Below are 14958 nucleotides of genomic sequence, written 5' to 3' on the forward strand. Positions count from 1 at the left end.
TTCCGAGATTGGAATAAGTCAAATTCAATTGCAGAAAACGAATAGTCGGATAAATTGAAGGAACTATAGAATTCTTTGTTCTTTTCACAATATAAAATCGTAAAGTATTTGTAATCTCTTTTCCATCTTCCATATTAAATTAGATTGTAAAATAAAACGCGAGATAAAAACGTCTTTTAAACATTACGATGTCTAGTAAACTAAATACTTTTATTTTTATTATTTTTTTCTTTTTCATATTTGCATTTCGATTATTCAAATGTAGTGTAAAGCTATTATAAAATGGAAAGAGAAAGAGTTAGGGATTAATTATTTTTTCAGAAATTTTTAGAGATTAAGTTTTACACCCACACGTCTATCTCTCATAATATTAATGCAAAAATCTAATGTTTAGAAACAATTTTTGATTATACGTATAAACACGATAAAAAAACCACGATTATCAGATTATATTACTAATCTAGCACATTGTGAATTCCCTCCAAATATTTTACATTAACCATCGTCCAATGTATGCCAAAAAAAAATTGCGTCTCGAGTTCGTTAATTTACGGCTGGATTTAAGTAGCGCGCTGGCAAAGTAGGATGCGCGTTCCAATATAAATTATCAAAGTTAATATACGAATAGACGGAATCGACTTAATTACAGGTACTTGTGTTCCGTGCGCCATGTAGCGAAATTCGAAATATCGTAGAATGCCCGGGGACGTAAACGGCGGCGCACAGAGCACCCAACACTTTGTACTCGCACCCTTACATATCGTTGACCCAGTATCAAGTTGCTCTAACTCTGTTGGATGCGAGTTAGATGAAATTTACGAGAGAAATCGCGGAAAACTTTAAGCTACGGGTGATTAATAATGCCGTTTTCATCGCCGCTCTCGCCGAGGCTCCTTAAACATAATCCATACGAGTCACGACTATTTCGGAAAATTTATACAATATTTTCTTCTGTCATGTAACAACAAAATAAATTACCTTACTTTTTATTGATACGACAGGTCTATTAATTTACGATTAATTAAAGGGGCATACCCTTTGAATCTTCGAAAAATGAGTATATTTTCTAGATTTTTTTGCAACGCAATTGATTTGATAAAATTTTTTTTTTTTTGCGATATTAATGTAATGTTATTAAGTACTTAAGTAAAAATTTTCAGCTTTTTTTTTTTTGCTTTGTGACACAAGTACAAATTTAAAAGAATTTTAATAAATCAAGTTTCAAAAGCTTGCAAAATTTTAGAAATAGATTAATACAGTTTAATTAAAAAGCACTTAATATCAAAAATAAAAATCAAAATTATATTAATAATAAAAATAAAAATTATATTAAATATGCATTTAAAATACAATTGAAACAATTAATTATGCGTAATAACTAATTTTTTAAAATCAAATATTTTTTAGACATTTGCTTTATACCAGAATAAATCTGTAAAAGTGTTAACTAATTGCGCTTGCATTTAAATCATGTTCGGTCTGTGCGTTTGTAACGAGCAGTCGCAAAGAATGGATAGAAGTAAGTAAAGAAATATTATATTTAAAACGTGATATTGATTTTGTTTCGTATATAAGAGGGAGTACACTGGAAGTCGAAGTTTCCAACAATCGCGGATATCACGTGGAATATGGATTTTGCTCCTAGGCGCCGCAAGCAGAATAATTTCCGACTTCGTCGACGTGATGGGAATTGAATCGTGAGAAAAATAAAGGTGGAGGCGACGAGAAAAAGAGCGTAAAAGGGATAACAACTCTTCCATCTAGTTCAGCGAAGTCGCCAAATGTAGTTTTGCGTCGATCTCGATTCCCCGTCCGCGAAGTATCGCTTGCGTGGCCGAAATAAAAAGCATCCCATACGCGAAACTATCAAGAGTGATTGCGTGCGTTTGTCTCTTTCTGCCACGCAATACTATCGTTTCATTTGGTATTGCGCGAGTTATGTAGTTTAATTTATTCAAGTTATATATATATATCGATTTATTTTATAAATCTCTCTCTCATTGTCCGTAAAGGTGGGAGAAGATAGCATATTAGAAAAGATAAAATATTTCCTGATGTTACATTTTTAATATTTTTAAAACATTCGTTGTTGAGAGAGTTTGAAAAATTTGATCGAATGCGGTTAAATGCACTCAAGTATTTAAATATTTTAATCATTGTGTATTTATTACGTAACCGTTGCAAAATACGTATCATTTTATGAAAGTATTATAAATTTGTCAAAGCAAATATTTTCCATTTTCCGCCATACAGTGATGAAAAGATAAAAAAAAACGATTTTTATTTAAATGTTGAATGAAAATATATTTTTATCTCTTGTCCCCTCATCACAGAATAGTATCAATATAAATAAATTTCAATAATTGAGAGATAATACCCCTCTATTAATAATTATTAATTCCTTCCGAGCGTTGCATATATTTTATATACACGTGTTATATAATATTTAAAATATTTTTTGTACAATTTTTATAAAATTTAAATAAAATCAAATATTTCAATTAAAAAAAAAAAATGATTTTTTTATATTATTGAACAACTTACACACATTATATATTATATTTTAGAGATATTAAACAAAAAAGAATGAGTAAACTTTTGCGTGTTTTATATTAAATTATCATCCAACAAATTAAACTTTTTACAAGTTTAAAATTATCATATTATTATTATATAGTTGCTAGAAGTATATAAATTTATATGTATGAGAACGTAACGGTACGCATTTGGTAACACTCTGCATATAGTACGAGTATAACAAGTTACTGTATGCAGTGCAGAAATGTAGGATATAGTCACGTGCCAAGCCGAAGCTCTAGAGAATTTTATGTCAATGTTGAAGCTGGTTTTCTCCTTATGATTCTTTAAAGATGGAGTCGGTACATGTAGTCACATTATTTTTCTCGAGAGAACATTGACATTGTGTCGGTGAATCTTCAACGACTAAATAGAAAAATGTTAATAAAAATCGATCATCTGTCGCGTGTGTCGCGAATTACATTCAGTTATAACTTGCTATCAAAATATTTTTAATTATTTCTTTCAAATTGTTTACCAAGTCAGTGTTCATACAATATGTAAAATGATTGAGCTAATAGAAATAAAGTAAATTCATCAAATATTTTCCATTTTTGGTCATATAGTGATAAAAAAAATATATATATATATATATAAAAAACGATTTTTATTTAGACGTTCGATAAAAATATATATTTCTATCCCTCATCCCCTCGTCAGAAAATAGTATTAAATTGTAACATCAATTTATACTATTTATTAATGTGTATAAACATTCATAAAACGAAAAGTTTGAAATATTCTTATATTCTCAAATAACAATTTCTTCATTTTCTTGTTATTAGGTGTATAACTTTGCTTCCGCCGTTTTCCTATAGATGGCTTTAGCGGTAAGTAGTGGTCGAAATAAATAGATCATAGACGTCATGCAATAAACTTGGGCATCTGTCGACATAACCCCATAGAAACATTAGTCGATTTGTGTCTGCATCATAAAGTTATTCTCGATTGAAAATGTCAGTTTACGAGCCAAATTCTCGTCATTTGCGGGAGGTTTTAATTTTCTGCTTCAATATGAAGAAATCTGCGGCTGAGGCTCATCGAATGCTCTCAAATACTTATGGTGAAGCCGCTATTAGTGAAAGAACGTGTCGTGAGTGGTTTCAACGCTTCAAGAACGGTGATTTTCACGTCGAAGCGCGGCATAGCGGTGGAAGAGAGAAGGTTTTCGAAGATGCAGAATTGGAGGCATTACTTAATGAAGACTCGAGTCAAAGTCAAAAAGAATTGGCACGATTATTGGGAGTGGACAATACTTTGAATCATAAATGTATAACCAGTTTTTTACAATAAAGCCTCGAATTTCGGAGAAAAATCGACGGAAGCAAAGTTGTACACCCAATACATTTGATTTATAGCACTATCGAAACGTTCGTTTCACATAATATCAAAATCATATCCATTTAATTAACCAAGACAGTCATGAACACAACTGAGCTATTTATTATTCTATCATTTGCGGGAAAACAGCTGATTGTTAAATCACGTTAGATTAACGGAAAAGCGACGTGAACTAAAAATTTCGAACGCGCATGAACAGTATTGTTCCTCGCTGACAGTTCTCTAATAACTAAGTGATCGACTCCATCCGTCCGTTGGCGCAAATATACACGTCTACATGTGCATGTATGTATGTATGCGATATGCAAGTTGGCAACATGCGAGAGAGACCAGTTCTTCAATATTCGATTGACGCGCGCGCGCGCGCAAAGGTGTCGGTCCAGCCCGAAATTAATTCCAGCCCATAGCTGGTAGGGCGGTGGATGGGGGAAGGGGGAAAGGGGGAGCATTTATGGCTTTTCGATACCGGCCAGCCACCTGCGTGCGATTTCTCTTGGCGTTCAACCGGCACGAATTATTTAGCCGTACCGAGCTCGATGAAACACGCACTTGGCGAGACATTATGGTACATTCGAATCCGCATCACCCTGGCTGTATAGTTTCATCTCTTTCCCGCATAAGAAATGCATTCGTGCCGAATGTACGTCGAATGTATTCGAGAAAGATCGGACCGCATATTACAATGATGCATCTCGTGCACCATCTGCAACAGCGATATTCGCAGGAGAGGACGTTTCGAACGTCCTTCAGATCGTATGTACATATGTTACAGCAATGCATTCTTTTTACGTTCGAAGAAATTTAATGCGAAGTGTGATTGTGTCGAGATATTTAATGGAGAAAATTTTAAATGCTACAGAGAACATCAACCTTTAACGAAGCTCATGTCTGAAAGCCTAATCAGGCTGTCTATACTGAAATCTTGTGAAAAAAATTCCCTGAACATTCTGTAATCTTCCAGGTATTTTTTTGGGGGGAGAAAAAAAAAACCCTGAATAATTTTCGTGAAAAGAAAAATTTTTAACCTGCATATTTTCCTTTTTTATTACCAAAAGTGGAAATAAAAAAAATATGTAGTGTATATTCAATATTTTATTAAGACATTGAATATATAAGTTTAAGTAGATATAAATAGAATATATAAATAGATATATATTTATAATATACTTTAAACGCACATTTAAACACACTTTAATTTACAACTTGGCTTATCGGTGCATTGCCGATTGTTTATAATAAGTATAAAAGCAAAATTGTCAAAGAGATATAATTGTTTAAAAGATTCCCAGAATCCCAATAAAATTCCATGGAAATTTCCTGATTTCTTCAGGTACAAAAGGATTCCAAGTTTCTTTATATATTTTCAGGGAGCAGACACTCTCTGTTACTAATTTTAAAAACATTCGATAAAAAATTATATTCTTGCGCGTTCAATTTATAACGCGGGGAAGTGCGTATTTAAAAAAAATATACAGCGATGAAATATTCATAATTCGAGCTGTCTATACATCTCAAAGTACATCGAGCGATCCAAACTGCTTCAAAATCGATTCTGGGAGATCGGGATGCATCGGAGGCACGCGATAGCGTTATTCCGCTCGCTTATTTATCGCCGTGCAACGGAGCGATGCATCCACCGCCCTCGATTTGTGCACCGTCTCCATTGCTTTCGCATCGTGCACAGCGTGTTATGGGCGTCGTCGATGGTTTGTTTACGCGCTTACGGGAAAATTTGCGACGTCAGGAAGTTTTTATTGCCCGCGTTCCGCGCCACGGTACGATGATGATGCACTTACTTCCTAAGTATAGTTAGTTGCCGGAGACTAATTGCCTGTCTGGTCTGCCCGAGAGCTTTTTAACATGGCGAGAACGTTCGGTCGAAAATCCAAGTTCGTAATACGTGATACGGTTTTGCGAAAAGATGCCCGCGATAGCCCCGACATATTTTCACCCTATTAGTGAAATAGTATAAAATCCAGGGATTGGTCACTGAGGTAATTTTTGTACAAGGACTAGGTAATTCAGCGGCAATCCAAAGGAAATTTTGGGTAATCCAAGATAATTTTTGGTAATTCTAAATAATCTTTAGCATTCTCAGATAATCTTGGATAATCTAATAGGAAATCTAAGTAATCTAAAGGTAATATCGAATAATCTGTAGGTAATTTTAGGTATTCTTAAGGACCTATATGTGAAGTTGGCTCTTAAGGAGCTACATACACTTAGCGATAGGAAAAATAGGGGGAAATTTGACAATTTTTTTTTCATAAAAAAAATTTTGTTATTAAAAAATCTGTAGCTACATCTTAAAGTAGATCCTTTAATGTATATTTGGTAAAATTTTCATTAATAAATATTGAAAAATGTGCCGCGGAAACGTCATCTCCTGAAAGCTGTTCGACGAAGCGGTAACCATTGTAGCTCCTCTAATTTTTATCCGAAATCAAAAGCCAAAGAAAATTTTCTTAAAGTATATAAAATAAGAAAGTTGTTGTAACCGATTTTTTAAATTTTGATTTTTCAAAAAATAGCTGCCATTTGAAAATGCGAAGATATCAGATTAAAAATTATATCTTTGCATTCAAATGGCCGCCATTTTTCGAAAAAACACAATTTAAAAAATCGACTACGACAAAAACTTCCTTTTTTTATATAATTTAAGAAGATTTTTTTGATTTTTGATTTCAGATAAAAATTGGAGGAGCTACAATGTTTACCGCATCGTCAAACAGCTTCCAGGAGATGACGCCTCCACGGTACATTTTTCAATATTTATTAATGAAAATTTTACCAAATATACATTAAGGACCTACTTTGAGATGTAGCTAGAGATTTTTTAATAAAAAAATTTCTTTTATAAAAAAAAATTGTCAAATTTCCCCCTATTTTTCCTACCGCTAGGTGTATGTAGCCCTTTAAGGTAGCCTCAGATAATCTGAGGTAATCCAAGATAATCTTCAATAATCCGAGGTAATTTAAAGGTAATCCGTATCAAGGGTAATTTTTGTACACTATAACCACTAGTGACCTACCCCTCGTATAAAATCTTTTGCCGAAAGGAACAAATCTGACATATGATACAATCGACATTGTCAGTATAACTTTGAATTTTAATCGTTTTATCAAGATTATATTTCGCCCTAATTAAATTCTTATTTATTTATATCACAGATAAAACGGATTTAAAACAAAGCTTTAACGCGGCAAGTCAGCGTGTTTAACACTGACCATCATTGATAATGCAATTCGTGTTCGCTATAGATTATTCCGACTAGAGATGCCCTAGCTAAGTCAAACCAGATCGTGCAAAGTTAATCTAGGACGGTGTATACGCTGCATAGAGTAATCTTGTTAGAGTTGCACCAAAGTCTAGTTAGATCATACCCTGAGACAAGTAGTCCAACCTATATACGTCGCATAGAGAAATCTCTGATAATTTACTCTATTCTTCCGGATAGATAAAGTCACATTTATCATGCAGCGCATCGATTTATCTTTTCGCGAGAAAATGTATCGCGAGCTCCGTTCGGAAAGTTCGTGCCGCAACTTGCCGAAAAGTTTCTCGCCGAGAAATTTAAAAGGTTCTTCGAAAGGAAAACATGGAATCTTTGAAAATTTATGTAAAAGGGACGGCCGGAAAAGTGCTTGTGGAAACAAAGGCGCATATAATCGAATAAAGATATATTTGTGCATCGTGTTTTCCCAATTTCTTGAAGAATCGAAACGAATTTTTCGAACAACACGATATTTGCAAAAATAATATTTCTGGCTACGATGACAATTCGATAATCCATTTAAGCAAGCGAGAAAGGAAAGAATTTAAAATTATATAATAAATGAATTATATTTTTTTGCGAGAAAAAAATATTTTTAAATATTTCATAATCTCTGTATTTTTTTTAAAAATCATTATATATGCAAAAATTTATCGCGATTGTAAGAATAATATTTTTACTGTGAGATTAATAACGATCTTTATTTATCGCTCTCACACATAGATATTAACAACAATTTCAATGTAATTAATAAATTTGTTATAGCTACTCTTATCAATTTAATATAAAACAAGAAAATACTTATATATTACTGTAAATTATCGGTTGCTCTCTCTGCCTCTGCTACTTGTTTTGCAATAATATGATCTGAAAAATCTACCAATATCATTTTCATAAATTTAGGAATTTATTGCGCAAGCGAAACTTTACATGGGCTGGGTTCGCACTATTGCACATTTAAGTACGCGTTTGTAAATGCTGTCACGCTAAGTAATTCCATTAAAACGTGTACATTTAACGTCCAGCATCGTGTGATTCGATCGCGTCCGTTTAATATCGAATCAACATCAACTATGGCGTATCCTAGGTAATATTTCATTCTGTGGACTATCTATTAAAATCGCGGGTTTTCATGGTTCCTGAGTTTGACGTTAATTGACAATAATGCATCGTAACTGTTCAATAATAATGAACTATTATCAATGATTATCTGCCAATTTACACCGAACGATCGATGGCTAATGGATCATCCAATAAATCAAATAAATGCGTTTTTATTTTATTACGTCTTTCGTTGAAAAAAAAAAAAAAAACAGAGCTATCCCTTTTTGTTTATATAAATCTTTTAGCTAGTTATTTTTAGATATTTATAGATCTCTTTTTTTATAATTTTTCAATTTTCGATTAAAACATTAGCGTTCGAATCATTACTTCAGCCTCTATATATATATATATATATATATATATATATATATATATATTTGTTCATAAATTGATTCAAATCCAAATAAATATAAATAAAGATTAAAGAGATTAAAGATGAAAATAAAAAGAATTATTTATATAATAAATATTTATGTGCAAAATGTATCTTATATAAATAAATAAATAAATATATATTTTTTTAATAGCGTATAATAATAATTTAATCGACAGTTGTTTGTGAGAAAACCTTTGCGTTATAAAAAACAATTACTAGATATAAAATAACATTTAATAATATTGCATGTATTTGCAAATAAAAATAATTATAGATTTTATTACATTGATAACGATAAATGCTGCATTCTCACGCGATCGGGAGGAAAATAAAATGATTATAAAATACTTTCTTAACTTTTAAGCGACTCTAGCATTTTTCGAAGGAGAGATTGAACCATTTTAGAACGTTAAAAGATGCTCTCCTTTAACGCGAAGATTTACGAAACGCGATAAGATCGGCTCGAGTGAGTGAAAAACAAGCCCGTATGGGAAAGATAAGGGATTTTCGGGAGAGGCGCCTCTTGTGTGTTTTTCGACGAGGCGTAAATTCTTTGTCGGTAAATCCTTATCTCTCACAGTGACATGAAAAACGCGATCTGTAACGGAAAAATTAAATTGCATCGAAAATACGCGCATTGATGCATAATGTAAATTGGATTCAGCGATTTTACGAAATGTCGCAGTCGCCGAATACGACGAAAAACTGTCACGTCTCGCGAATTTCTCAAATCGAACGATCTCCGGCTAGATAGATCCTCGTGAATATTTATGAAGCGGGAAATCTCTCGAGTACGCGAGACTCGGTCTCTGAATCCTTCGCAAACTGTATATGTATATATGAATCCGTGCTCGATTTTTATAACACATTTGTCGTTCCTTCACGTGCAAATAATACACGATTATCGATAAACATAAGAGACGCCTCTCGATAAATGAGGGAAGAAAGAAATAAAAATATTTAAAAATAGAACTTAATTTTTCGTAATATGATGAATCCGTATAACTGTTATAAATATTGGAAGAGAGAGAAAATTCTCTCTCCATCGACATTATTATTAAACTTAAATTTGACCGCGTATCTGACTGTACCGCAGAAACAGCTGATTGCTGTCACCCGGCTGTCACGTATCTTAATTAATTACGAGGTCTGCTCGAGGATGCCTGATTGTACTAGGATCTATCCAATTTGGCTGATTGTGAGAAGAAATAACGTGAAACGATGCTTCATTCTCAATAGATGGAGAATCCGAACCAGCTGAAGATGACGCAGCACGCATCGATGATGATTAATGTCTTCAACACTTTTCGATGATCGCTTGTTATTATTCGAGTCTACATTCCCGGAAATTTATTTCGCGCACACGCGTTTCGTAAATCGTAATCGATAACTATGTAACGCGACAAGTTTACATGTGACGTAGAAGGACGCAATGCCTACTTCACGCTGTTCGTGACGTCACATCGCCACGCCCTACTCGCCCGGCTAAGAATAATTAATTATTCTCACGAAACTTTATTAATTATGAGGTCCACTGGACAAATCGTACGCGGAGAAAATAATACGTCTCGATAGATAAAATGTCGAACGCCGACTCGAGATGACGTAGAAATTCCGAAGATCGATAATCGATACTTCTCGATGATTGCAATCGATATGTTTTACGACTGCACATACACCATCTATAGATCTCGCGGCGAGATGGCGCGATTCGAGTAATGCGTGAAGTTAGCTTAATGTCCTTTCTCATTTCTCGGCAACTTCGTTAACGTAATCGGACACCGGTTGCGTCGAAGGATCTTCGTTTCGCGTTGTTTAATCACGCGTTGCAAAGTGCGTCGCGCACGTGACAAATGTCAGAGTGTCTAATCGAACGATGGGCGATCATCGAGAAGCGCAGAATTAACGATTAATAAAATATAATTCGACATTTGTGTGTCTCGCGTCGTTTCAAGAAGAGCGAGAGAGAGAGAGAGAGAGAGAGAGAGAGAAGACGGAGAGACCCCTTTCAAGAATTTTTTATATCTGTTTCAACGTATCGTTTCTCATTAATTGTTCGATCGAATCAAGTAATATAATCGACTAATTGAGGTATACTAATTGAGTGATAATAATGAGCACATTTCTCTTAGTCTTATAATTAGTCGGATTCGCGGTTGATGTCGCGCTGTGACGTCACACGCGTAACTACGTGAAGTGCATCGTGTCCTTTGAATTTTCGAAGTACGTCGCGCGTCTGATGGATGTCGCGCGCAGCGGCAGAAGTTCGCTATTTCGCGTGTGACGTAGGCCTGTCATTTCGCGCCAAAAAGTGTGTCGCGGGTGCGGTAAGTGTCCGGGAGTACCGAATTAAGTATTAACGGGCGATCGCCGCGAAGTGTTCATTATTATATCGTTTTTTTCCGTATTGTTCGTTCAGACAATCGAGACAGACATCAGGTGTCGTCGAGTAAATTTAATTAATCAAGGTACGTAATTAGCTATTCCTAGCCTTGCAATATCGTTGAATTTGCAATCGTGTCACGAAGTTATTCGATCACGCTTGACGAAATACCCATATATCGCATACGCATGCGGGAATGATATGCAAAATGCGAGCGAGATATCGTTAATTAGCGATCGTAATTAATTGTGTTTTTTTTTTTTTTCAGATTGATTGGTATCCACGCGATGGAAGCGAATGTAACGGAGCGACCTTACGAGAAATCGGCACCGACAACGAATTAAATCGTGAGTAAATCCAGTTATTATATTTGCACGGTTAATTGTTCTGTTTATTTGATGATTGGAATTGCGCTTTAGCACGCGCTTTATATTCCCGTCAATCGCATTGTCGCAAATTAACCTTTGAATCGAATTGTCGGTCTCCGATATTCAATGTTGATTTATAATTTGTACATTTGATAACATTAAATGAATGGTAATTCAATAACAGTGGATATGAATAAATAAAACTGGTAAATAAACTAAGATAATTTTTACATTATATATTCTTCGAAAAATAAAAGAAGATTTATCGAGAGATTTTGGAGCGAGGAGAAATCTCTGGTTAAATAAATGTTAATGATATTTCGATTTTTTGATAATTAAATAATAGAAATGTCAATTTGTAATAAATTTTATCTAATTAATGCAGTTTAAGTTTAATGTTCTATCGATGAATGATACGCATGCAATGAATATGTATAATATGTAATCCTATTTATTACTTGGTTAGCCTGTTTTCGATAATAATCTATAGAGTTTCATGCATTAATATATACGCGCGTAACCCAACAACATCATGATTAAACGTCACGTTTGCGGAATTTATCGGTAACAGTTTACATTTATTTGACGTTTAACTTCCGTACAATATATTGATGCAGACGTGACTTTACAAAGTTAATATGTAATATCACGTCCTTTAGAAAATATCGCTTATTTCTTGCCACGCTTGTATGGGTAAGGAGCTATTTTACTTTCTTCAACGTGCATCTCTTCGCATCGTCCTGCGAAGAGAAGCACGTAAAAAAATCTACTTAAGGGAAAAATGGAGCGTGACGGAATTGCTCTTCTGTCAAAGAAGCAGAAACTGCTTCTTTTACCTCGTAAGACCATTATATGTCGGCGGATAGGTCGGCAAAATGAGATCTCGTTTAAGCAATCGCGATATTCGCGGCGTCGAGTTGACCCGTACATATCGGGCGCTCCGTTAATATCCAAGATTTATAACGTTTTCACGAACGACAGCTTCCGTTTTCGCAGGATACGCGGACAAGCGATAGCCGTAAGATAAACGAGCGCGTCGCGCCCAAACTTTCCAGCAACTCGAAAATAATTAATAACGGGAAATATCTTCAATCGCGATTCCGAATTGGCGCTGCAATCGAGAAAATTATCGACACGTTATATATTTAAAGTCAAATATTAGATTTGTCATAGTCTAATTTATCTCGAATATACATATAAAGCATATTTAATTAAAATAAATTTACGTTTCTCGTGTAAATCGATAAAATGAATTTTGAAAGATATCGATATGAGATGACAATATTTTAAAAGATCTCATAGAAATATTAGGTGTACAACTTTGCTTCTGCTGTTTTCCTATAGATGGCTTTAGCGGTAAGTAGTGGTCGAAATAAATAGATCATAGACGTCATGCAATAAACTTGGGCATCTGTCAACATAACCTCATAGAAACATTAGTCGATTTGTGTCTGCATCATAAAGTTATTCTCGATTGAAAATGTCAGTTTACGAGCCAAATTCTCGTCATTTGCGGGAGGTTTCAATTTTCTGCTTCAATATGAAGAAATCTGCGGCTGAGGCTCATCGAATGCTCTCAAATACTTATGGTGAAGCCGCTATTAGTGAAAGAACGTGTCGTGAGTGGTTTCAACGCTTCAAGAACGGTGATTTTCGCGTCGAAGACCGGCATAGCGGTGGAAGAGAGAAGGTTTTCGAAGATGCAGAATTGGAGGCATTACTTAATGAAGACTCGAGTCAAAGTCAAAAAGAATTGGCACGATCATTGGGAGTGGACAATACTTTGAATCATAAATGTATAACCAGTTTTTTACAATAAAGCCTCGAATTTCGGGAAAAATACGACGGAAGCAAAGTTGTACACCTAATATATTGGGATTTCTTTTATTTGGAAAATGAAATATTAATAATAGATTGAAGTATATGCTACACGTGTAAACAATTTTTTTCACGCATCATATGGATCATGAAATATTATTTAAAAATTTTTCCACCAGATATATTCAACATTTTCTTCAATTTATTCGTAATTTTACAAGACAAGAAGAAAGAGATAATTCTCTCTCTCTCTCTTTCTCTTTAATTTATAAGTTAATTTCTCTTGCGTGCCAGACAAGGGTAACTCTTACTAATTGAACAAATAAAGCTTGCAAACACGAGAATACATTTGTCAATCATGTATTGCAAAGATGCGCCATTATAGTTTGTGCAACTGGTGACTAAATATTTGTAAATTCAACGATAAATTTATTATAAATATTGCCGTTAAAAAAGCCATTATACACTATAATACATATCTCTCCCTTTTTTAAAACTTTATAAAATTTTATTAAATATTTAAATTTTATATAAACTATAGATTTTTTATTTTTAATGATGTAGAAATTTGCGCACAAGAAAAGAGAAAAAGACGACAGAGAGATAGAGAGAGAGAGAAACATTGCGAGAGAAGAACGTTGCAAAAAAGTTATCGGAAGAATCAAGCGCCTTTAAATCGGGCAAGCGAGATACCGATCGCGGATTCTTCGCAGGAAGAGGATACCTTTATTGCGAGATGCACTTCAGAAAGTACCGACATGTATACGGAGCGATATCGCAAACGCGAAATGTGCGGCAGCTCGCTCTCTCTCTCTCTCTCTCTCCTTCTCTATCTCTTCCTCCACTATCGAATGCACTTTACCGTGCATAGAACGGCACGGAGCGACTTAATGGTGCTCGTCCAATTACCGTTATTAATTGCTATTGTGATATGTATACACCGCGATACGTATACAGCGGTTACTATATTAACGTCTGTCTGCAAAGATCTTTCAGAGATCGGTGATACGGCACTTGATAAGCTTATTAATAATTATAAATGTACGGATGTTTAAAGAAATAACGTTTCGATACGTTTTTCCTCGTCGACCGCGAAATAATTCGTTCGTTTTCAAGAGCGAGCGAGTCAGATCAGAATCGATATGGAAGTTTATTGAACGCGAGCGGTTAATGGCTATCGTTTGCCATTATCAGGAACTTGCGAATTTGTTATCAATTACTTGGGTGAAATAAAATCTTAAATTGATTTTCTATGAAGGAAAAATCCCCGCAGTATATTAATTGCGAAGTGGAAAGGGGAGAGGGTCCCGAGATTTTACTCTACCCTCGTGCAAAGTAAATACAATATTTATTGAGAAGAAAAATTGGAAAAAAAAAAAAAATTCTTTCCCCTTGGTATATTGAAATTTTCAATACGCTATCTTAAACACATATACACCTTTGACATTTATATATAAACAGAAACGTGCAGGCGGGTCAACATACGTTCTACAAACGTGATATTTCTATAGTGTGCCGTATCGTGTATTCTATGTATAAATAAAAAGAAATTTTCATACTGCAGCAATATAATCTCTTCACGAAAATTGGAATATCAAAACGGAGAAGATAATGGCGAGAATACTTTATGTTGACACAACTATCGAGGAAATTCTGCGGCAACCGCGAAACAGCGGATTTTCATCCAGCAAAGTACAATAGTTTACACCTAAAATT

At 34.3% G+C, this 14958-nt stretch overlaps 2 protein-coding genes across 13 annotated transcripts in view; one reads left to right on the plus strand and one right to left on the minus strand.

Annotated features, from left to right (window-relative positions):
• The window catches only part of LOC138936260 (uncharacterized), a 383952-nt gene that overhangs the window by 270610 nt on the left and 98384 nt on the right, over positions 1-14958 (plus strand). For 2 of the 3 annotated variants that reach the window (XR_011447356.1, XR_011447357.1), the window contains one exon: positions 11325-11403. The exons of the other annotated variant lie outside the window; for it this stretch is intronic. The gene's annotated coding sequence lies outside the window, so the exon portion shown is untranslated. The remainder of the gene's footprint in view (positions 1-11324; positions 11404-14958) is intronic. 3 annotated transcript variants of the gene reach the window in all.
• Positions 1-14958, minus strand: part of LOC138936250 (neural-cadherin) — a 204456-nt gene that overhangs the window by 88595 nt on the left and 100903 nt on the right. The window lies entirely within an intron of this gene.

The sequence above is a fragment of the Polyergus mexicanus genome, unplaced genomic scaffold (genome assembly GCF_030449975.1).
Source record: "Polyergus mexicanus isolate NDT 795.1 unplaced genomic scaffold, iyPolMexi1.0 SCAF_9, whole genome shotgun sequence".
In the NCBI taxonomy this organism is placed as follows: Eukaryota; Metazoa; Arthropoda; class Insecta; order Hymenoptera; family Formicidae; genus Polyergus; species Polyergus mexicanus.